The sequence below is a fragment of the Rattus norvegicus genome, chromosome 5 (genome assembly GCF_036323735.1).
Source record: "Rattus norvegicus strain BN/NHsdMcwi chromosome 5, GRCr8, whole genome shotgun sequence".
Lineage (NCBI taxonomy): Eukaryota > Metazoa > Chordata > Mammalia > Rodentia > Muridae > Rattus > Rattus norvegicus.
The window spans coordinates 57,909,558-57,933,041 of record NC_086023.1 but is presented as its reverse complement, the minus strand read 5'-3'; the positions used below and the strand labels follow the sequence as shown (position 1 = coordinate 57,933,041).

General features: G+C 36.7%; 1 pseudogene; it reads left to right on the top strand.

Annotated features, from left to right (window-relative positions):
* The first annotated feature begins 814 nt into the window (after positions 1 to 814).
* Positions 815 to 1,907, top strand: Ldha-ps4 (lactate dehydrogenase A, pseudogene 4; annotated as a pseudogene).
* Positions 1,908 to 23,484: the final 21,577 nt, after the last annotated feature.

Sequence of the window (23,484 nt, the reverse complement as noted above, 5' to 3'; positions counted from 1 at the left end):
ACAGTGGGAAACCATATTTGTATAATCTTTTTCCTTTTACCATGGGTTGAATATAGGGCACTATGCTTGCTGTTCAAATGCTCCACTATTAAGCTATACTCCAACATACACATCCATGGGTATGTCTTATACCAGTTTTTCTCTAAATAAATTACTAAGTATCTACAAGCTTTAATCATTCCAGGTGTAAAATAAATAATTTAATTAAAATAATTGCAAATTATTTGTATGTGACCTATTAATTCCTTTGCTCATGATAAATTCTGAAGCCTGGCAAAGAGTCCATTTTCTCTACTGAGAGACTATAGGAAATTATGCACAAATGAATCATTAAATATTCTAAAGCTCTCCACAATAGACCATTGGCAGAATATCCAAACCTATGGAATGCTTTGTCCAGATATATTTAGTCTCTCTGAATTTCTTAGAATGAATAAATGTTAGCATGTGGATTTATAGGTCATGTGCAGCTTTCTACAAAATAGCTAAATTATGTAACATTTGAAGATAAAATCGATATGTTATATGAACAAAATAGCACACTTAGTAAATTCTATCACAGCCTATAAGACTTATAAAATCCATTAATGTTTTTGTATGAGATGCAAATTTACATTAATGCGAATGGAAGTGGGGGTGGTGATATGACCATGGCACATGTCTAAAGTTTGAAAGACTCTTAAAAATGCAAGTAAATAAGTAAATAAATTAATAAATAATCTGGGCTGAAGCCACTGTCACCGACCTTGGGCCATGTTACTGCTGCTGCTTGCCTGTCGTCCCCCATCCTATTGGCTAAGCCTTCCCAAAAGATTCAAAGTCCAAAATGACAGCCCTCAAGGACCAGGTGATTGTGAATCTTAAGGAAGAACAGGTCCCCCTGAACAAGATTACAATTGTTGAGGTTGATGTTGTTGGCATGGCTTGTGCCATCAGTATCTTAATGAAGGACTTGGCTGATGAGCTTGCCCTTGTTGATGTCATGGAAGACAAGCTAAAGGCAGAGATGATGGATCTCCAGCATGGCAGCCTTTTCCTTAAGACACCAAAAATTGTCTCCAGCAAAGACTATAGCGTGACAGCAAACTCCAAGCTGGTCATTAACACGGCGGGGGCGGGTCAGCAAGAGGGAGAGAGCCGGCTCAATTTGGTCCAGTGAAACGTGAATATCTTCAAGTTCATCATTCCGACATTGTGAAGTACAGTCTACAGTGCAAGCTGCTCATTGTCTCAAATCCAGTGGATATCTTGACCTACGTGGCTTGTAAAATCAGCGGCTTCCCCAAAAGCAGAGTTATTGGAAGTCGTTGCAATCTGGATTCAGCTTGGTCCCATTACCTGATGGGCGACTGGGAGTTAACCCACTGAGCTATCACAGGTGGGTCCTGGGAGAGCATGGCAACTCCAGTGTGCCTGTGTGGAGTGATGTGAACATTGCCAAGCATCTCCGTGAAGTCTCTGAACCCACAACTGGGCACGGATGCAGACAAGGAGCAGTGGAAGGATGTTCACAAGCAAGTGGTTGACAGTGCATACGAAGTGAACAAGCTGAAAGGTTACACATCCTGGGCCATTGGCCTCTTCATGGCAGACTTGGCCGAGAGCATAATGAAGAACCTTAGGTGGGTGCATCCCATTTCCACCATGATTAAGGGTCTCTGTGGAATCAATGATGACGTCTTTCTCAGCGTCCGGTGTATCCTGGGACAAAATGGAATCTCAGATGTTGTGAAGGTGACACTGATTCCTGACGAGGAGACCAGCCTGAGGAAGAGTGCAGATACCCGCTGGGGAATCCAGAAGGATATGCAGTTCTAAAGTCTTCACAGTGTCCTAGCACTTCACTGTCCAGGCTGCAGCAGGGTTTCTATGGAGACCACACACTTCTCATCTGAGCTGTGGTTAGTCCAGTTATGTTGAGGTGGTCTTTGGGAAATCTCAGTTCCCACAGCTCTACCCTTCTGCTAAGTGGTACTTGTGTAGTGGTAACCTGGTTAGAGTGACAGTCCCACTCCAAGACACACTGCCAACTGTGTGAAGGCTTTGATTACCCTGGGAGCCTGCTGCATTGGTGCGCTGCACACCCTCACCAAACATGCCTAGGGCAATGAGTTCCCAGTTAGTTTTAACCTGGCTCCAGTGTGTAAGTCCGTCATGCATATCTTGTGCATAAATGTTCTACAGGATATTTTCTGTATTATATGTGTCTATAGTGTACATTGCAATAGTATGTGAAATGTAAGATCTGCTTATGGAGGACAGAACCAACCACTCAAGTGTCATGCCAAGGAAAACACCAAATAAACCTTGAACAGTGAAAGAAAAATAATCTGTAATTATTTGTATTATCATCACAGAATCAAAAGAAATGAATGTAAGTGCTGACATCCTTAAAATATATATTCAGAAAACTAAAAGACCCCTCAAATAGTCTGTTTTTCAATTAAAATCTAGAACTTCTGGGGTTGGGGATTTAGCTCAGTGGTAGAGTGCTTGCCTAGCAAGCGAAGGCCCTGGGTTTGGTCCCCAGCTCCGAAAAGAAGAAAAAAGAAAAAAAAAAAAGAAAAAAAATCTAGAACTTCTGAAATATACATACATACATACATATGAATGAAATCTTTTATATAAATGTAGATACATAAATTTATAAATATATATATGTATTGCTTTATGTGAAGCAACAATAAAAGTTATATATAAAGTATATTGGCATATACATGTCTCTCTATATAAATTTACATAAGTACATATACATAAATACACACATTAAACCAATATACATATATATGTTTACATATCAAAATAATGGATATTTATTATATTTATCATTATGTAATAACTTACATAAGAAAAACAAATGTATTTTCTCTATAATATACAAGTTAACATAGCCTAAATATATTTTCTTTAGTTTACCAAAATTGTATTATTGATGTTGAATATCTTTATAGGAGAACAAAATTTCAGATGCTACAGTCTTCCACTGCAGCAGGAGAGAGGATTCTTTCCTCTCATTAATTCTGATGTGGCTTTTTTGTCTGATCTAGGAATCCAATTAATATAAGAATTGAGTAATAAGAGGAAATCATGAAAGTTTTATTAATTCTTTGAGGTGTTTTATTACAAGAAAATGAAGTCACAATAATAACCAAAGCACTATGATTTATATTTGGGAACAAAGAGGAATAAATATGAAAAGGATGACAGAAAAATATATACATACATATTTTCAAGAATAAGTGGGTTGCTGGTCAAGGGAAGGTTTGAAATGTTTACTGATGAAAGTTCATGAAACCCAAATACCTGGATCTGTGTTATAAACTGTTTCCGTTTTGTGAAAGCTATCCCTCCCAGAATAAATCTTTATCACAGGGAAGATACACCTTTTAAAATTGTGCCCCTTAAGTGATTTCAGCTTACAACCATCATTATATGAGTTATACAGATCTTAAGAACATACACCTTAATTTCATTATTTATAATGTTAAAAGTAATGATGTCTCTAAGTTACACTTTCATTCTTTTCTTATAGAATAATTATTAATCTAAACTCATGTCCATCTACACTCCTTTGAAGTTAGTATACAAAAAAAATCAAAATTGTAGTCTTGACCATATATAACATCTCGTCCATGATCTTTAGTGTGCTTAAACATTAAGAAAATCTCAATGTATTAATATAACCAAAGTTTAAATACAATGAAATGCCATCATATACCTTAGAGAATATACTTAACAATTGCAGAGAATATTTAGTCTTTTTCTCAAGTCACATCTAGTATGGTATTTAAGATTTCACCTAATTAAACACATTAGAACAAATTTAATAAAAGTGTTCCTGCAGATTTTTCAGTGGCTGGATGCAAGACAAGCAACTCCTGTAATGAAGTGAATATCATTTTCCTGGGGGTTACCAGGAAAAGGAGTTATTTGCAAGATGTTTTGATTGCTGGAATGTCAGCCATAGTTAGTCTCTGAGATAGAAACAGGCTAAAAAAATGAAAAGGTGATGTTTAAATTCAATTAAAGTGACTGGTAACAATAGGGAGGTGATACATTTACACTACCTCAAGCAAACTCCTAAATATTAGCTAAACAGAGTTCAATGAAAACACAGAAATTTCTTGGACATTATTGTGACAGTGTTTTGAGAAACTATTTTGCTTTTCTTGACCAATAAAATTTTCTCATTCACTTAAAAGACTTTTGTATACACCCATAATTTAGAGAGAAATATTTGATCTGACAGTCAACATTCATGCAGTCTGATCACATTTTGTAACTACAATGTGGTAAAACACTGTGGCAGAAATTGTGGGGGGGGGGCATCTCATTTAATCTGAGCCAAAATAAAATTGAACACAACCATGGCGTAGTATGTCTGCTCTGAAATCTACCTCCAGTGTTATTGAAGATTCCACATTTGCCTTGTAATCACAGAAATGTGCTCATGGCTGTTTACAGGGATCCAGGAATTTACAAACTAAGAGACATTCCTCAGTTAAACATTTTTCACAGTGTTGAAGAAACAATGAGCCAGGACCAAGGTGATTAATAACAAGAAAGCACTAAAACAAGATAGATAAATACACACTCTCTGTGCATCCTTTCCCTACAATATGTCTTATAATTTCCCATATAAAAAAGTTGTTGTTCTCTGCACCCAAATCCAGTGGGAGGGAGAGCTAAACCTACAGAGATGCAGACATGCCTGGGAAACCAGAAGAGACTGCACTCTGCGCACATCCAGACGCCAGAGGAAAACACCAAACACCATCTGGAATCCTGGTGCACGCAGGCTCCCGGAAAGAGCGGCACAGATCTTCTCGGTTGCTGCCGACGCGGAGAGGACTTAGGCAGTACCCCACGAGCACACTTGAGCCTCGGAACCTCAGGTAGGACCAACTTTTCCCCTGCAAGAAACCTGCCTGGTGAACTCAAGACACAGGCCCACAGGAACAGCTGAAGACCTGTAGAGAGGAAAAACTACACGCCCGAAAGCAGAACACTCTGTCCCCATAACTGGCTGAAAGAAAACAGGAAAACAGGTCTACAGCACTCCTGATGCCCAGGCTTATAGGACAGTCTAGCCACTATCAGAAATAGCAGAACAAAGCAACACTAGAGATAATCTGATGGCGAGAGGCAAGCACAGGAACCCAAGCAACAGAAACCAAGACTACATGGCATCATCGGAGCCCAATTCTCCCACCAAAATAAACAGGGAATATCCAAACACAACAGAAAAGCAAGATCTAGTTTCAAAATCATATTTGATCATGATGCTGGAGGACTTCAAGAAAGACGTGAAGAACTCCCTTAAAGAACAAGTAGAAGCCTAGAGAGAGGAATCGCAAAAATGCCTGAAAGAATTCCAGGAAAACATAAATAAACAAGTAGAAACCCATAGAGAGGAGACACAAAAATCCCTGAAAGAATTCCAGGAAAACACAATCAAACAGTTGAAGGAATTAAAAATGGAAATAGAAGCAATCAAGAAAGAACACATGGAAACAACCCTGGATATAGAAAATCAAAAGAAGAGACAAGGAGCTGTAGATAGACGCTTCACCAACAGAATACAAGAGATGGAAGAGAGAATCTCGGGAGCAGAAGATTCCATAGAAATAATTGACTCAACGGTCAAAGATAATGTAAAGTGGGAAAAGCTACTGGTGAAAACATACAGGAAATCCAGGACTCAGTTAGAAGATCAAACCTAAGGATAATAGGTATAGAAGACAGTGAAGACTCCCAGCTCAAAGGACCAGTAAATATCTTCAACAAAATCATAGAAGAAAACTTCCCTAACCTAAAAAAAGAGATACCCATAGGCATACAAGAAGCTTGCAGAACTCCAAATAGATTGGACCAGAAAAGAAACACCTCCCGTCACATAATAGTCAAAACACCAAACGCACAAAATAAAGAAAGAATATTAAAAGTAGTAAGGGAAAAAGGTCAAGTAACATATAAAGGCAGACCTATCAGAATGACACCAGACTTATCGCCAGAGACTATGAAAGCCAGAAGATCCTGGACAGATGTCATACAGACTCTAAGAGAACACAAAATCCAGCCCAGGTTACTGTATCCTGCAAAACTCTCAATTAACATAGATGGAGAAACCAAGATATTCCATGACAAAACCAAATTTACACAATATCTTTCTACAAATCCACCACTACAAAGGATAATAAAGGGTAAAGCCCAACATAAGGAGGCAAGGTATACCTAGAAGAAGCAAGAAACTAATCGTCTTGGCAACAAAACAAAGAGAAGAAAAGCACACAAACATAACCTCACATCCAAATGTGAATCCGGTGGTTATACGGTTTTGTTTTAGGGATATTTCATTTTTTTAATAACGGTTTTAGCTGACATTCATGGAGAGAATGAATCCTTAGAACTGTGCCACTAGTGAAAGGAAATCCTGTCTAGAGTATGTTTCTTTACAAAGCTATGTCACACATCATCCTTCGGGCCCTCTGCTGGAAAAGTAGAATCAAGTCTCAAATAATGCCTTTTAAATTGTATCCTCTAGTATTATAGATGTAGGACAGTACTGTATCATACCTCTGTGGATGTAAAATAGCTTGTACCTGCTTTATGATACATAGTAGTGACCGTGCTTTATCAGAGCTGTTTTTAATGATGTTGTTCAGAATGTTTTCTTTCCAGATGATGATTGAGAAGCTAATTTAAAAAAAAAATGGTGCTAGGTACCACAAGAGTAACAGAACTGTGCTGTTTTCTGGGGTTTTGTTTTTTTACTTTTTTTTTTAATGGAGTGTTCTGGATGTCTCTACAGTTTTGTTCAGATGACTACAGAACCTGGAAAAGCTGTTGCTGCAGTTGATGCATAACACACTGCTATTATTGGTCTTTTTATATAAATATAAATATATATATACAGATATATAATTTGAATTTTTGGAAACTTTAGCTGTGCTGTCAACTTTGGAAAAAAGTATCCCTGTTTACTGTGTTGAGTTGGCACTGTACAGAAATTAACAGCCATATTGGTCTAGAAATGTTGAACTTAAGTTTTTTCCATTTGTACAGGGGTAACGCACTGTATTAAATATGTAAGGTCTTATCTACGTGGGTTTGATTACAAAAACTAATAAAGTATTCTCTAAATAAAAAAAAGTTGTTAATATTTTTGCCACTTCTTCTCTGTACATTGACATAGAATGCTGAAATAAAAATATAAAATTGAAACTCACAGTAAGAAATGCTGTTCATGCCCCTCTTATCTGAACTAGTGCCCTGAGCAGAATGTGGGCACTGGCTCCCAACCAAATCCCAAAACACACATAGGAAGCTAGACTCCAAGATACTGTAACACCACCAGAAGAAGCCCGGCTCACAGGTACTCTAACATGCCCAGGACCACAAATAAGGAGGCCACAACCACAATACCAGAGTAACTGGGACCCAAAGATCCAGAGACATAGGAATCCCTGCCCAGCCAGTGGCATGGGTCCCTTCCATCTGAACCAGTGCCCTTAGTAGACCTTAGCACTGGCTCTACACCCAGTCCCACAACACCCAGAGGAAGCCCGACTCCCAGGTACTCTAATATGCTCAGGATGGTTCCCTTCCAGTTTGAACCTGCACCATGAAAAGACCTGGGGTGATGATTCTGCACTCATACCTACAAACCTCAGAGGGAGCCCTACTCCCGGGTGCTCTGAAACAGCCAGGATCACAAGATGACAGGATCACAGAGAAAACTCCATTACCAGGAGATATGACACAACCAGGAGCACTGGAGCTCTGACACACTCAAGATTCCAGTTAAGACCACAACATGCAGCATAACTGGGACCCCACAGTGACCAGGGAAAGTTAAATCCCAGTCCAGCAAGAAGCACAGTTTCCTTCCAGGTTGCATCCGTGTCTAGAGCAAATCTAGGACTCTGGCCCTCCACCCACTCCAGCTATAGCCTAAGAAAACTTGACTCCCAAGAGCTCTAACACAATGTCCCAGTAGATTGGCCACACCAGGTTTTAGGATTCTCTGAGGAGGCTTGAATCTCAGCAGCTCTAACATCCCAGAATCATAGGATCACAGTGAAAGCTGAACTCTGAGGAGTTCTGACTCAGACAGGATCACAGGGTAAAGAGGCTCCAGTCAGAGACAACAAGGTCAGGTAGCACTAGAGATAACCATGTGGCTGGAGGCAAGTGCAAGTAAATAAGTAAGAGAAACATAGGCAATTTGGCATCACCAGAAACCAGTTTGCCCACTACAGTAAATACAGGAAAAGCAAGATTGAGATTTAAAATAAAATGACATGATGATTATACAGGACTTTAAGAAGGACATAAATAACTCCCTTAAAGAAATGCAGGAATAATGGATTGGCAGGATTAATATAGTAAAAATGGCCATTTTACCAAAAGTGATCTACAGATTCAATGCAATCCCCATCAAAATACCAATCCAATTCGTCAGAGAGATAGACAGAACAATTTGCAAATTCATCTGGAATAACAAAAAACCCAGCATAGCTAAAACTATCCTCAACAATAATAGGACTTCCGGGGGAATCCCTATACCTGAACTCAAGCAGTATTACAGATCAATAGTGATAAAAACTGTATGGTATTTGTACAGAGACAGACAGATAGACCAGTGGAATAGAATTGAAGAGCCAGAAATGAACCCACACAACTATGGTCACTTGATTTTTGACAAAGGAGCCAAACCATCCAATGGAAAAAAAGATAGCATTTTCAGCAAACGGTGCTGGTTCAACTGGAGGTCAGCATGTAGAAGAATGCAGATCGATCCATGCTTATCACCCTGTACAAAGCTTAAGTCCAAGTGGATCAAGGACCTCCACATCAAACCAGATACACTCAAACAAATAGAAGAAAAAGTGGGGAAGCATCTCGCACACATGGGCATTGGAGAAAATTTCGTGAACAAATCGCCAATGGCTTATGCTCTAAGATCAAGAATCAACAAATGGGATCTCATAAAACTGCAAAGCTTCTGTAAGGCAAAGGACACTGTTAGGACAAAACAGCACCAACAGATTGGGAAAAGATCTTTACCAATCCTACAACTGATTGAGGACTTATATCCAAAATATACAAAGAACTCAAGAAGTTAGACTGCAGGGAGACAAATAACCCTGTTAAAAAATGGAGTTCAGAGCTAAACAAAGAATTCACAGCTGAGGAATGTTGAGTGGCTGAGAAACACCTAAAGAAATGTTCAACATCTTTAGTCATATGGGAAATGAAAATCAAAACAACCCTGAGATTTCGCCTCACACCACTGACAATGGCTAAGATCAAAAACTCAGGTGCCAACAAATGCTGGCGAAGATGTGAAGAAAGAGGAACACTTCTCCATTGTTGGTGGGATTGCAGACTGGTACAACCATTCTGGAGATCAGTCTGGAGATTCCTCAGAATATTGGACATTGAACTACCTGAGGACTCTGCTATACCTCTTTTGGGCCTATACCCAAAAGATGCCCCAACATATAACAAAGATACATGCTCTTCTATGTTCATAGGAGCCTTATTTATAAGAGCCAGAAGGTGGAAAGAACCCAGATGCCCTTCAACAGAGGAATGGATATAGAAACGATGGTACATCTACACAATGGAATATTACTCAGCTATCAAAAACAATGACTTTATGAAATTCATAGGCAAATGAATGGAACTAGAAAATATCATCCTGAGTGAGGTAACCCAATCACAGAAAAACACACATGGTATGCACTCATTGATAAGTGGCTATTAGCCCAAATGCTTGAATTACCCTAGATGCACAGAACACATGAAACTCAAGAAGGATGACCAAAATGTGAATGCTTCACTCCTTCTTTAAAAGGGGAACAAGAATACCCTTGGGAATGAATAGGGAGTCAAAGTTTAGAACAGAGGCAGAAGGAACACCCATTTAGAGCTTACCTCACATTTGACCCATACAATACAGCCACCAAACTAGATAAGATGGATAAAGTAAAGAAGTGCAGGCCGACAGGAACAGGATGTAGATCTCTTCTGAGAGACACAGCCAGAATATGGCAAATACATAGGCGAATGACAGCAGTAAACCACTGAACTGAGAACGGGACCCCCGTTGAAGGAATCAGAGAAAGGACTGAAGGAGCTTGAAGGGGCTTGGGACCACATATGAACAACAATGCCCACCAACCAGAGCTTCCAGGGACTAAGCCCAAAGACTATTCATGGACTGACCCTGGCCTCCAACTGCATAGGTAGCAATGAATAGCCTAGTAATAGCACCAATGGAAGGGGAATCCCTTTGTCCTACCAAGACTGAACCCCAATGAATGTGATTGTTGGGGGAGGGTCGTAATGGGGGGAGGATGTGGAGGGGAACACCCATATAGAAGGGGATGGGGAGGGGTTAGGTGGATGTAGGTCCAGAAACCGGGAAAGGGAATAAAAATTGAAATGTAAATAAGAAATATCCAAGTTAATAAAGATGGAGGAAAAATATGTAAAGAGTATTTTTTTATTCTTTATAAGAATAATTTTGCTAGATACTTTTTCTAAGATTTCTCGATGACATCATTTTATGGTCTTGATTTGCTTTAGAGTTTCTCTTGGTAAACCTACTCTAATGCCAAACATGTAAGTTTCCCCTTTTATATGAAGTGATGCCTGTCTTGCAGCTTCTAGTCTTTTGTTTGTTATTTATTTCTAATATTTTCCCTACGAATGGTTATAGAGTGTGGATACTTCCCTGTTGTTGTTTGAAATGACTCCCAGATATCAATTGTTATTTCTTTCAGTAGATTTCTGTCTTTATTTTAAATAAATGATTTTATTAAGTGTATTATTGAAGTCTTCATCATGGAATTCTTTTTTAATATTACCATGGTTCAGGAACTGCTCTTTTAATGATTTCCATTGATCTATACTCTGTGTTCAAACATTCTTATTATATTTAGTTTCTCAATATCTGTATTGTAATTTGTCTATCATTATTTTTTGCATTCTGGCAAGTCTCTTACTTGACCCAATTATATGGTTAAGGTTTCTTCTCACTTTTATTTGAATTAGTGTACTTTTTCTAAAATTTTATTCTTTTTTCTCTATCTTTATTGAATTTGAATTTCATATCCTGTATTAAAATCCATTAGTACTCCTACTTCTTTTAGGTATTTATGTGCACTCATTTCTAATTAATACATCAGACACCATCCTACCTTAGATTTGCTTATTTATGTATTTGAGTATTTTGTTTGCATGTTTTTATGTGTTATATTTATGACTAGTATTTTTCAAAGTCAGAAAATATTGTTGGGTGCTCTGGAACTGGACTTATTGATGGTTGTGACCCACCAGTAGAAGCTTACAATCAAACCCATGGCATCTGTAAGAACAGTGCTCCTAACTTCTGAAGCATCTTTCCTGCCTCAGAATATTATATTGAACATAGAACATTAACATCAAAATTAGTAACATCTTTTATAAAAGTCCTAATATAAATGCATCAAAATCCTTTGTAATATCATTCACCCAATTGGCTTCAGTCAATTTTGGGTCTCAAAGGAACAAGGATGGTATTGTGTGTGGCAAGGTAATTTTGACAAAAGTGATGAAAGAAAGGAAATAAACTGAGTAGGAATTAGTACTAAATTATCAGTCCAAAACTACTGAGGGTAAAATAGATAGAAGGAGAAAGTTTAGATATTGTTAGTATCCAGATTGCTAATTAAAACTAAAAAAAAACTTGCAGATAAAAGATGCAGTATATGTGAAACTGAAGTTTTAGAGTGCTGCTGTAGCATACAAGCCTTAGGATTTAATCAACATATATATAAACCAGTCGTGACATGGTAAAATTGCCCATAATCACAGTATAGTTGAAGGCTGGAAGAATAGGTGCTCATGGTCATTTTCAGCTACATAATGAATTCTTGGTCAACATGTGGTACATGAGAATCTTTCTCAAATATAAAAGAGGTAAGGAGAAAGGAGACAAGAATAAATGGAGGAGGAAAAATGAGGTAGAGATGAGAAGGAGAGCATGTAGTTTATGCACAGGAAAAGCAATCAAATGTGCACAACAGAATGTATGCAGAAACATAGAGAACAATTATAAAATTGAACAGCATAAACTCAAGCTAAGATTCAAAGATATTTATTAAAGAGTAAATATTTCTATTAAATTAATGAGAAAATAAAATGCATAAAAAGCATGTAGTCAATCAACATTTCTTTTTTGATGAGATGAGTTGTGAATTCTTTTCTTTTTGTTGTTTTCATGATCAAACAATGCTGATTTTAGGTAGGGGCCTGTTCCAGCTCCATTTCAAACCTAGGTATCCAGATCTGTGAGCATGTAGTACCCAGTTGAGTTCACACTGGCATTTGTGCTGAATGTCTTCTCTATCACCTTTCTTTGGCCTCATCACAGGATGTTGCTCGTCTGGTAAAGCATGCCATTAGATAAAGTCCCACCTATGTGGTAAGGCTGCACTCACTCTGTGGCTAAGTCTTCCCTACGTGTGTAGATCTGTCACTGGCCATCCTCATTTCAAATGCTACATTTCCTAGGACTCTGACTGCCCCTTTATGTTCTAAGTATTTGAGATCAGGCCAGTTCATCTGAGATTACACTGTTCTGGAACCACGATTTTCAGTCCACCTTGCATTCCAATTTTGGATTGTTCCTAGAATGGACACAGGTAGATTCTGTCTTCTGAGGATAACTCTCCAAGTGACTACAGAGATTCTCAGCCTAATGCTTGCATGCCACACTTCCCACCTCACCTGAGATCTATTTATCCCCCTGTCACATGTTCATAGCCTGTTCCATGTCAGTACTATGCACTATGCCTGCTGGTGTCAGGGATTTGAGGAAGATGTCCCTGTTAGTTCCATCTAACCTTAGCTTGAACCGTGCAGTGTATTTAGGCATGAGATCACAGATGCTGCCACCTCCTACTTTGTGAAGATCTCACTGAGCTTAAGGTCTTTCATTTTCTTAACTGTGTTTTGTAGAAATACAAACTATTTTTATTATCTTGACTGTTCTTTGATTACCAAATTACACTGAAGGAATTTGTAAATCGATCTTACAGAGATGGCCTCCAGATAGTTCATTTTTACATTGCATCTTTTATTGTCAGAGTTGACATTTGCATTATTTCAAAAGAGGTTATACATTCCTTATGCAGGCTTGTAACTCATGTGGTAACATTTAGCAAGTAAACGTTAAAGGCATTCAAGTTACTTATCATTTAGGGGTATAAAGACATGATGACAGAAGCTGTGTACATCAAAAGCAGAGTGATTGCTGAGACAGTTGATGTCTGTAACAGAGGTACAGTATGGAAGCTTGAAGATGAGATTCTCTGAGTGTTTTATTAGACAAGTCTAAAGAACAAGCTGAACACTCTATCCATGGCACTCCCTAGGGAAGCATCCTAAAAGAACAAGAACAAGAGAAAGATGTGGAACTTGGGATAGTAGCACCAATCGTGCAAGTTCTGTTAGATGACACATGTGGGATATCATTGAGCAAATAAATTTGATCTGGGTAGAGAGAGAATGCCAAGGGAGAAAGGGAACAGCAATCACTGGGGTGTCTTCAACAATGCTCTTGGCATTGACTCAATGTAAGAAACATTCATCTGTCTTCCACAATGCACTCAGCTTGGATACAGTGCAATAAACAACACAACAGGAAAAAGGCTGTCCCCTGAGCCTCACTGTTCCTTCCTGGAGATAATGTTTCAATTAAGAGGGAATAATTATATAACAAAATAAACCACCTTAATGCTCTTAATAATAGAACAGGAAGAAAATGAGAACTAACTATCAAACAAATCAGAAAAACTTTGAAATTAGCAAAGTTTTTAATAATAAGTTTAAATTAATATGGTCTTAGTTCATCATTAGAAAGAATGTGGAGTAAATGAATAGATAAGAATTGGGGAAGAGAATCCAAGAAACAAAATATGCTAATGAACTAAAATACACCACTATTTACTACAAATAAGCAATGCATATATTTTAAAGTTCAAAATTTGTAGACATAGAGGGCATGCAGATTAAATATCTTTGATTGCATCTCTCCCAGCAATAATGATTAACAGAACAACAGCAACAAAAAGAAGCAAAAGCAGTGGGGAAAGAGAGATACTTAGACATAGTTTGCTGGAGACATTAACTTGAAATCAGTATACAGCAAAACCATATGACCCAGCTACATCACTTCATGTTTTCTGCTACTCTGTTCACAATGCTTAGGAAATGCAATCTGTCAACTGATGAAATGAACAATGAAAATCTGGAACAACGGAAGAATAAAAATTTCCAGCTGTGAAAAGAATGAAATGATAATGTTTGCCAGAAAATGGTGACAATTGGAAATCATTATGGTAAGCAAATTAACTCCATTAATGAAATTTACACTGAAGTGTGAGTGTGATTTTGCCTACATATTTGCAAGTCATTAAACAGTAAAGGAGACCAGAGGAGGGATAAGTAGGTCTTAAGAGAAAGTGAGAAAGGATACTGAAACTTCTCTTCACAATGGACATTAAATAATATTCTAGGCTTTAAAATTAAATAACACATGCATAAAATAGAGTATAAATATATTTTCTTAAAGTCCATACTAATTGTATTTATACTTTTTCTAAAGCTCATACTTAGATTTGATTGAGATGGTTAACATTCTTCAGCCACACTTTTGTTAAGGAGACTGGCATTGGCCAATAATAAGAACTTTGAAATTCTCCATACAAAACGTGTTTATTAAATTATATCATATTAAGTAGACATGTTTTCCTCCCTATCGCTGTCCATGTCCCCTCTCCCTCCCTTCCTCTCTTCTTCTCTCTCCCTTCCTCCCTCCAACCACCACCCCCATTGCTTGCTTGCTCTACCTCCATCTCCCATACTCATTTTTTCTTGATATAGGACCCAGAAACTTACATTGGGTAACTATCTCTGCTTTTGAACTTAGACGTTTGTATGCTGAGGGGTCCAATGCTTCAGACACAGGGGTGTCCAATATTGAAAAATTGGTTATAAGAATATATATCAAATCTGACCTTTTTTTGGCTGGGTGTTACCCAGGGAGAATTTTTCTTCCTGTGAACTATATCTTCAAGTACAGTTCCATCTGTAGATCTATGATAATGTAAGAACTTGAGAATGTCTTAATTACAGCATTTCAGATGACCAGACTCCATACTGAGTTTTTTCTAAAACTTATGTTATTATCACAATGTATTTTGAAAATTCTATGAGAGTAAGACTATGTAGATATAATTTATAAGCCTCAAATTACTCTGAATTATAAATAGTAAGAATAATAATGCAACTGAAATATTTGCTAATGATTTGTACTCATCAGAGAAATTCTTATAATAGCAATCTTCCCATATGTAAAGGAAACAGGTGAGAATTAACCAAGAGAAAATGGCTGGTGATTTTAAAGTAAAATAAAAAAAGTTCTTGCTGAGTAACAACTAAAACTCATTTTTTTCTACATAAAATTGTCTAATTAATTCCATGCATTTATAATAAATGTTCATTTATGTTTACATTGGTTAAGGTTTAGAGATATATTTAACAATACATATCGAGTAACAAATAAAATATAAGAATATATTACAAAATACTTTAGATAACTTATTTGACAAATAATATGTACTTTGAAACTCATGGTGGTGATTTACAGAAATTTTGTTAAATTGTGTCTAAAATATCTATTTTTCTTTGAGTATTTAATATTACTTCTTGGTGAGTTTAGAAGCATTTCTTTCATATCTCTAATGAATGTCTTTTTATACCTCTGCCCTGGCCTGCAGGGCAGTCAGAGGAGGTTTGGGACCACGTAGGAGAGGATGGGGGACAAGAGAAACAAAGAAGGATTCTAAGACAAGGTTCTGATCTAGGCGACAAATTTTATTTTTCCCCAAGGCTGAATTTATACCATAGCATGAGTAACAGAGGGGGCTTGGGATATCTACGCAAGCCAAGGACACAGTGCTCTTGTGGTCAGGTAATCAGCTGATGTCAACAGGATGTTGGTTGCTTAGAAAGGTCACAAGATTGTCATATCATTAGGCATCCTGACCACCACAAGTTTGTCATATCATTAGGCAACCTGACCACCGGATTTGTATTAGCCTTCTGTAACTGGCTGGTAATTTTCCATCGTCTTGACCTCTTAATGAACTGAGTCATACTTAACTCTAACTATAATATTAACATCAATAATGAAGGGATTTAAGTGCATAGCTCCCAACATACCTCTGTGAAAAACATTGGAGTATTAATACTTGTAAAATTTCAGCAATTATTTTGCTAATAAACAAAATTTCTGAATATTATAAATTCTGTGATTCAAGATAAAAATTGTATAATTTAATAATAATTGTATGCATTATTTAGTATTCTGTAAGTTTTATGCATACATGCTGCTGAAAATTTATGTGTAAAGGCTATGTCATCATTGGTGTAATATACTTCAGTGATTAAACATTTTTTTAAAAATTTTGCATGTTGGGCTATTGTAGTATACATCACATATAATTCATATATCTCATATGTAAACATTGTCTCAGTGTTGGTGCTTTCCTTCTACTGTTAATGAAGACAGAAAAATTAGGTAAGATGTAGCATTTACTTAGTTGTCCTCTGATGTGATGCTAAGAAATAGGTGTGAGGCATCGAGGCCAAATAGCTAGGAGAGAAAAAGCCATTTTAGTTGTTTTAAACAAATTATTTCCCTTTGAGAATACTCTGGTAGTCACTCCTGTATATAGTTTAAGATTTTTCTAAAAATAATATATAAGAGAGACTCTAACCCAAGGAGAACTTTGGGCCTTTGCAGCCTCATGTGCTCTGTATCACCAGGTTACTCTCCTACAACTGTCAAGGGAATGGCTTAAGTATGCAGTCTTAGAATCAGAAAATTCAGCTGTGATTGTAAGGGAAGGGGTATCCAATCACATCTGAGTGATTGATGGATATGGAATAAGATGTGAGTGGATAAAAGACACATAAAAAGCAAAAGGTGGATAGTGATTGAAGTTACTAATAACACTCAATGACAAGTATTTACAGGCTGTGAAGCATATTTAAACTGCTTAATTATCTAGCAAATTACTTGGTATAGACATTAAAATTGTTGATTTTCTAGAACTACATATTGTTTGTGGCCTTCTTCGGGGGCCTTACCCAGAAGATCAGTATTGACAGGACAGTCCTGCTGAGTAGAATGAGTGGAGCCTGGGGGCAGGGTCAGCTGATGGTCAGGGAAATATAACAGCTCTGATTATCAATAAGTCACTTCTGTGGCTCTGACTTACTAGGACCAGAGGCTTCATATTTATGCAAGTTTTATGGGACAAAGACAGAATAATAATTATACAAGTGGTTCTGATTTTGTTTTTGATCTTTCATTAAATGTCTGGGGTTATAACTTTAGTTACAATTAGAAAATACAAACAGAACAGATTTTATTCTTATCATTAACCTATAACTCCAATTTAAAGGCACTCAAGATTGTTTCTTTCAAAGCAAACATACTTTTTATATGACAGACTACCTTTAGGACGGAACTGTTTGTAGTTTTAAAGCATGTTAGACAAACAGAAAACACCTGAAATGATATTTTTATGTACAGCAAATTTGAATACCAAACTTTTTTTACTATATGTTTCATCATTTATGCTATAAAGTAGGCAAAGTTTATTTTACTCAAACTATCTTATTTACTGAATTCTGGTCCTTCAGAGATATATCCTGTATAACCCCCTATCTTTAAACTACATTCTGAAAGACATCTAAGATTAAAATAAAAAGAGACCTTGAATCTGTGACACATTCTTCTGGCCATCATAGTTTGTTAATTGTTTCTGTTTACCCTGCACCAATTATACTGTTTCAGTTTGCTCGGGGACAGACATCTAAGAAGATTCTCAGAGAAGTGGCCTCATCTGGTTATGTACTTATCTATGGATAATGATCTCCAGGACATTTGCAAGACCTTCAAATAGTGGCGAGATAAAGTTTAGAATTGTTCTAAGAAGACTCATATAAGTTTTCTAAGGAAAAGAGAAAACAAGGAATCATAATATAGAGAGTTCCGAAGAATGTAACAAGCAGCAACCAAAACCCAAAAAATGGGAGAAGAAAAGACAGCGATTATAGCAAACAATTAAGCTTTGCTGTCAAGAGCTATGCTGACAGAGGATGTGTCTGTGACATCATACCACATTCTTCTTTCCGATCAGTTCTGCACAGTGGTGTGCTGATCACTGTTGAAGAGTCACTGTGCTCCTTTATCCTAAAGTAAGATAAAAAGTTTACTCAGATCAACCAGTTTGATAAGTATGTGCTTATCATCCAATCAAGAAGACCTGACGCAGATCCCTAGAACCTATCGAAGAAACAAATGCTGTAGTGAGGACCCATGATCCTAAATCTGAGAAGTGGAAATGGCAGCTTGGATTTGCTAGTTTCATGTTTAGTGAGAGATTCCTTCAAAACTTAAGGTGAAGACATCTGTCTTCCAAGTTACATGTGCACACACACACACACGCACACACACACACACACATACACACACACACACACACACACACACACAAAGAGAGAGGGGGGAGCAGGGAGAGGGAGAGGGAGAGGGAGAGGGAGAGGGAGAGGGAGAGAGAGAGAGAGAGAGAGAGAGAGAGAGAGAGGTAAAGAAAGAAGAAAGAGAGAATGTGCATTTGTACACTCATATATGAGCATATACTCTCACATAACATACCTGTAGACATGTGCAGATATGCACAACTACAGTCCTGCTGACATTAACTTTGAAAATGATGCCTTATTCTATTTCCAAAATCTATTTGCAACTCCTCGTTCATTTACCTTCCCATACTTATTATTCATGCACATTACAGGAAAACCAAGTTAAATAGTGTAATTTTCATCACTTTGGATTAAGTTTTTAAAGTGCTTAGAAAAAAAATACTAACATGGGTACACCAGGAAAAATTTTTTTCAAGTTGTGTGTCATACAATGACAAATTGATGTATTCAGTTATTTTTAAACCTGGAGAAGAAAACACCAGAATACATTCCTTTCCTCTCATTTCATCATCTCATTACCCACACTGTCTTCCAAGACATTTCTAGGTTAAATTATAATTTTTGTGTTTGGTACTGATTTTCTCAAGAAATAGAAATTTGTTGCTATACTTTTTACAAAATACAACAGATAAATTTTGTATTAAAGTGAACATTTGTATTAAATGTACAAATGTAATTTTAGAATCTTTCTAATTTATCTGATTAAAATATCAACATTTTTATATCACATTTATAAAGGTAGCATTTCAGTAAGATGTTCAAATGTGCATCATGGTGTATGTTACTTTGAAAAGAAAGAATGGGCTCCTAAGTCACATTCTGTGCTATTGTTTATGAATTATACTATTAGATCCCATATCAAAGTGTCACACATTCAATTGCATTAACCAATTTCAATTAATCTTAAAACAAAGCATATATGTAACCTGAGATGTACTTTACATGATCATGAGATGCCTAGGATATGGCATATCTTAGCTGATAATTATTTAATGATATTTTAAAAAATTACTTGACATATTAGCAATTAATATTTTTTGAGAACTGGTTATTCCAGTTTAGGAAGAAATACATATGTCAAAGTTGTAAGCACTCATGCTAACTTACCAGGCCAAGGTCACATGACATGGCCACAAGGAATTAAACAAGTCTGGATGGTGGGGTCAGAGCACAAATGAGGCTGTGACAATTTCACCGTGAGCAATTAGGCTTTTTATACCTTTACCAGAAACAGAATATAATGGCAATTGCGAGAATCAATATGGTTGTATCTGCCTGGATACAGTTAAGTTTACAAGCCATTCAGGGTATATAAGATTCTTGTTTGGATCAACTGGCCTGTCAAGCTTCTATGTTTCCTTGACAACCAAGTAGAGGGCAACCAGGCCCTTTTATAATGTTGGGCATACCTGGCTATTGCCAGGTAACTGTGTGGGTGGAGCTTAGACAGAGTGCTAACCACTACTAAGGGAACTTACAAAGAAATACAAACCAGTCTTTATACTTCACTGCCTGTGAAAGTGCATCATTTTCTCAGGAAGTAAAAGGCCCCAGGAGCACTGGACTCTAACCTGTAAAACCTGCGATGCATGCTTCTCAAGGCAGCCAAATCCATGGTTCCCTACACAAAGCAATAGAAAAATATGGCGCTTCTGACTCTAGCCAGTGGAATGTTTGGATCCAGGAATGAAGAAAACATAAATGCACGAGTATTCATCTTGATTACCACTTACACGAACTTTTGTTTCCGATTATAATAAATGTAGGCACTGTTAACTGCAAGTATTAGTTCTAAGAAATATTTTTATTATGAGACACTGAAGGTCACTTGATCATTTTAAACATGGTTTCCACTCATCTATTTTTGAAGAAATGTTTGTTAAATTACATTGGCTTACTAGCTATCATGAGCAAGGCTATGAGCTTAGTCAGTGGTAATAACTTGTAGAAAAGGGAGGAGCTAATGTAAATTTTAACTATGACAACTTAGGTGTTTCTGAGGGGCAGAATAAAAATTTGCACCGACATGCTAATTTTAAGGTCATTTTAAAACCTTGAACTGGATATTCAGGACAGGTATGAGATCAGAACAGAAAATATATTACTGCTTAATATTATCAAAGACAACTCTCTTAGGTTTCCATTGCTATGCAGAAACACCATGACTACAGCAGCTCTACAAAGGACAACATTGAATTGGACCTAGCTTATAGGTTCTGAGGTTCAGTACCATCAATGCATGGCAGAATTTAGGCAGGCATGGTGCTGAAGGAGCTGGGAGTTCTGCATCTTCATCGAAAAGTAGCCAGGAGCAGATCGTCCTCAGCAACTAGAAGGAGGTTCTCAAAGTCTACTCCCCAAGTTACATACTTCATCTGATATGGCAGTGCCAATGCTAACAGAGCCAGACCTCCTAATAGTGCCACTCCCTGAGCCAAGCATGCTTAAACCACCACACCCAGGGATTCCTTACCTTCAAAAGTCATATTAGTGATACCGTCCGAAAAATGAATTCTATTGAATTTTAATTCATTAAATATTTTCTTACTTTCATATCAAATAGATATAATGGAAAAAGATTGGAGCTGGACTTGGAACTGTACACTCTTTCAATGAAACAACACATACAGTACATCTATTTTGACCACAGGAATTTAGAGTGTTTGAGTATATTTGAGTTAAAACATTCTTTTCTGTGTACCAAAAATGGACAATGAGTTTTTGGCTTGCTTGCTTGTTTTATCATCTCTTCGCTACTGATTTTCATTTATACCTGGATTTTAAAGACCTAGACCTAAACTCCATTATGATTGTGCAGCATGTACAGCAGATACAGAATTTCAATCCAGAAAATTACTAATCACAAAGTAAGTAAAACAAAACATATCCATTTTGGTTTACCCTACTTTTCACCATAGCTTAATATTTTAAAAGTATTCAAACACAGACAAATTATATTCTGCTTTTGCTTCAGAAAGCTTTATTTTCTTAAGTTGGATTTGAGCCCACAGTCACTTTAATATTACAAGAAACACTATATGTTAAAATGTTATTTTCTTTCACATTTTAGCTCTTTATCCAAATAGCATGCATGGAAATAGGGTAAAAGGTGACATTTTCAAATATCTAGTCACCTGAATAAATTTTTTTAAATTTAGTTTAATTTTTGTGAGTAAGTGTGTGTGTGTGTCTGTATGTCTGTGTGTGTGTGTGTGTGTGTGTGTGTGTATGTGTGTGTGTGTGAATGTATGTTAAAAGAAGGGGTCTTTGTTGGTGTGTATGCATTTGTGTAATATATATTTGTGTATATATACAAATGTACCAAGAATGGAGAGATGCCCATGGAGGCTAGAGAAGGACATTAACTCCACTGGCACAGGAGTTAGAGTTGGTTGTGAACCTCTGTATATGAGTCTTATAAACTAAATTCTGAGCCTTGCAAGAGCTCTCAAGGCTTTTAAATCACTGAACAGTCTCCACAGCCCAATAGTTCACAGTTTAAAAGAAAGAGAGAAATAAATAAATAAATAATTTATTTATAATAAAATAAATAAATAAATGCATCATCATTAAAATGGCATCACTTCTCTATAGTAAATTACAAAAAAAAAAAAAGCTGTAAGAGAAGAGAGTTTATTTCAGAAATTAATGACAGTTACCCACCCACCAGTTATTTGAATTGTGATTTCTAATGTTATTGATTTCTGATCATTTCAAGAATATCTCTGTATGGGTGACAACATTCCTAAGAACAAAAACAAACTTGCTGGAGATAGTCATGACCACATCAGTATATTCTTTCATTGTTGTTGTTGTTTTATATTTGGAAAACCATGTTGACTACTGCACACATTATCTAATACTATTTTGTCAGTCCACCAGTTATAGCTACAGTATTAGTAAATGTGATGGCTAATATCATCACCTTTACAGGATTGAATGCTGCCCATAAGTCAAGGTTCTCTTGGACATGTCTGAAAGAGATTATCTAGAAGAACTACTTGACATGAAAGAGCACAGCTCAACAAGGTGGGGTATGAACATCCTGTAGCTTTGTAGTTGATGTGCAAAGACACTGCTTGACCATGGGAATGGCCATTCCTTTGCCTCTCATTCAAGATTAGTAGACTTGCAAAGACCAAAATTGTTATGGGCATAGACATCCCATTGTCTGTCATCACAGCCTGAAAGTGAGGGATACAAGTAGCTGAACTTACCCTTTTCTTTTTTTTACACAACTACAGATGAAACATAATCAGCTCTTGCAAGCTCTAGCAGCCATGATTTTCCCAAAACGAGACTCTTCCCTACAAGTGTCAAACAAAATAAACCCTTCTTTTCTTAGGTTGCTTTTGTCAAGCATTTTGTGGTAGCAATGAAATAACTAATAGTAAGACTTTTTTTGAGATAGAATAGTGTATTTCAAATTGACTTGATTCACAAATTAAAGAAGCATTGGAGGTGTCTTAAATCTCATCAGAACAATTGCCCAATTAGAACAAAACAAATCTAAAACAGCAATCTCAACCTCACAGTCTTATTGTGATGATTAACATAATTACTCAAGTAAACATTTAATTAGTGACTGTATAAATCAATGGAAGAGCAAATATTAATTGTTTTATTGATATCTTTATAGTTACTACTGGAAAGGAATTTTTGAAATAGAAACTTTAAAAGTACTTGAGAAGTATTACAAAGACCAATCACAACAATATCAGTTTCCTCTACTTTGTGACTGCAAACCTTCTAAGTAATCTGCTTTACTACAAATCTCTTGCCATTGTATAAAACAATACATATTCTGGTTTATTTCAAGAATTGCAAAATTTTGACTTATGGGACCATTTTTGACTGTTATGGCTGTTCGCT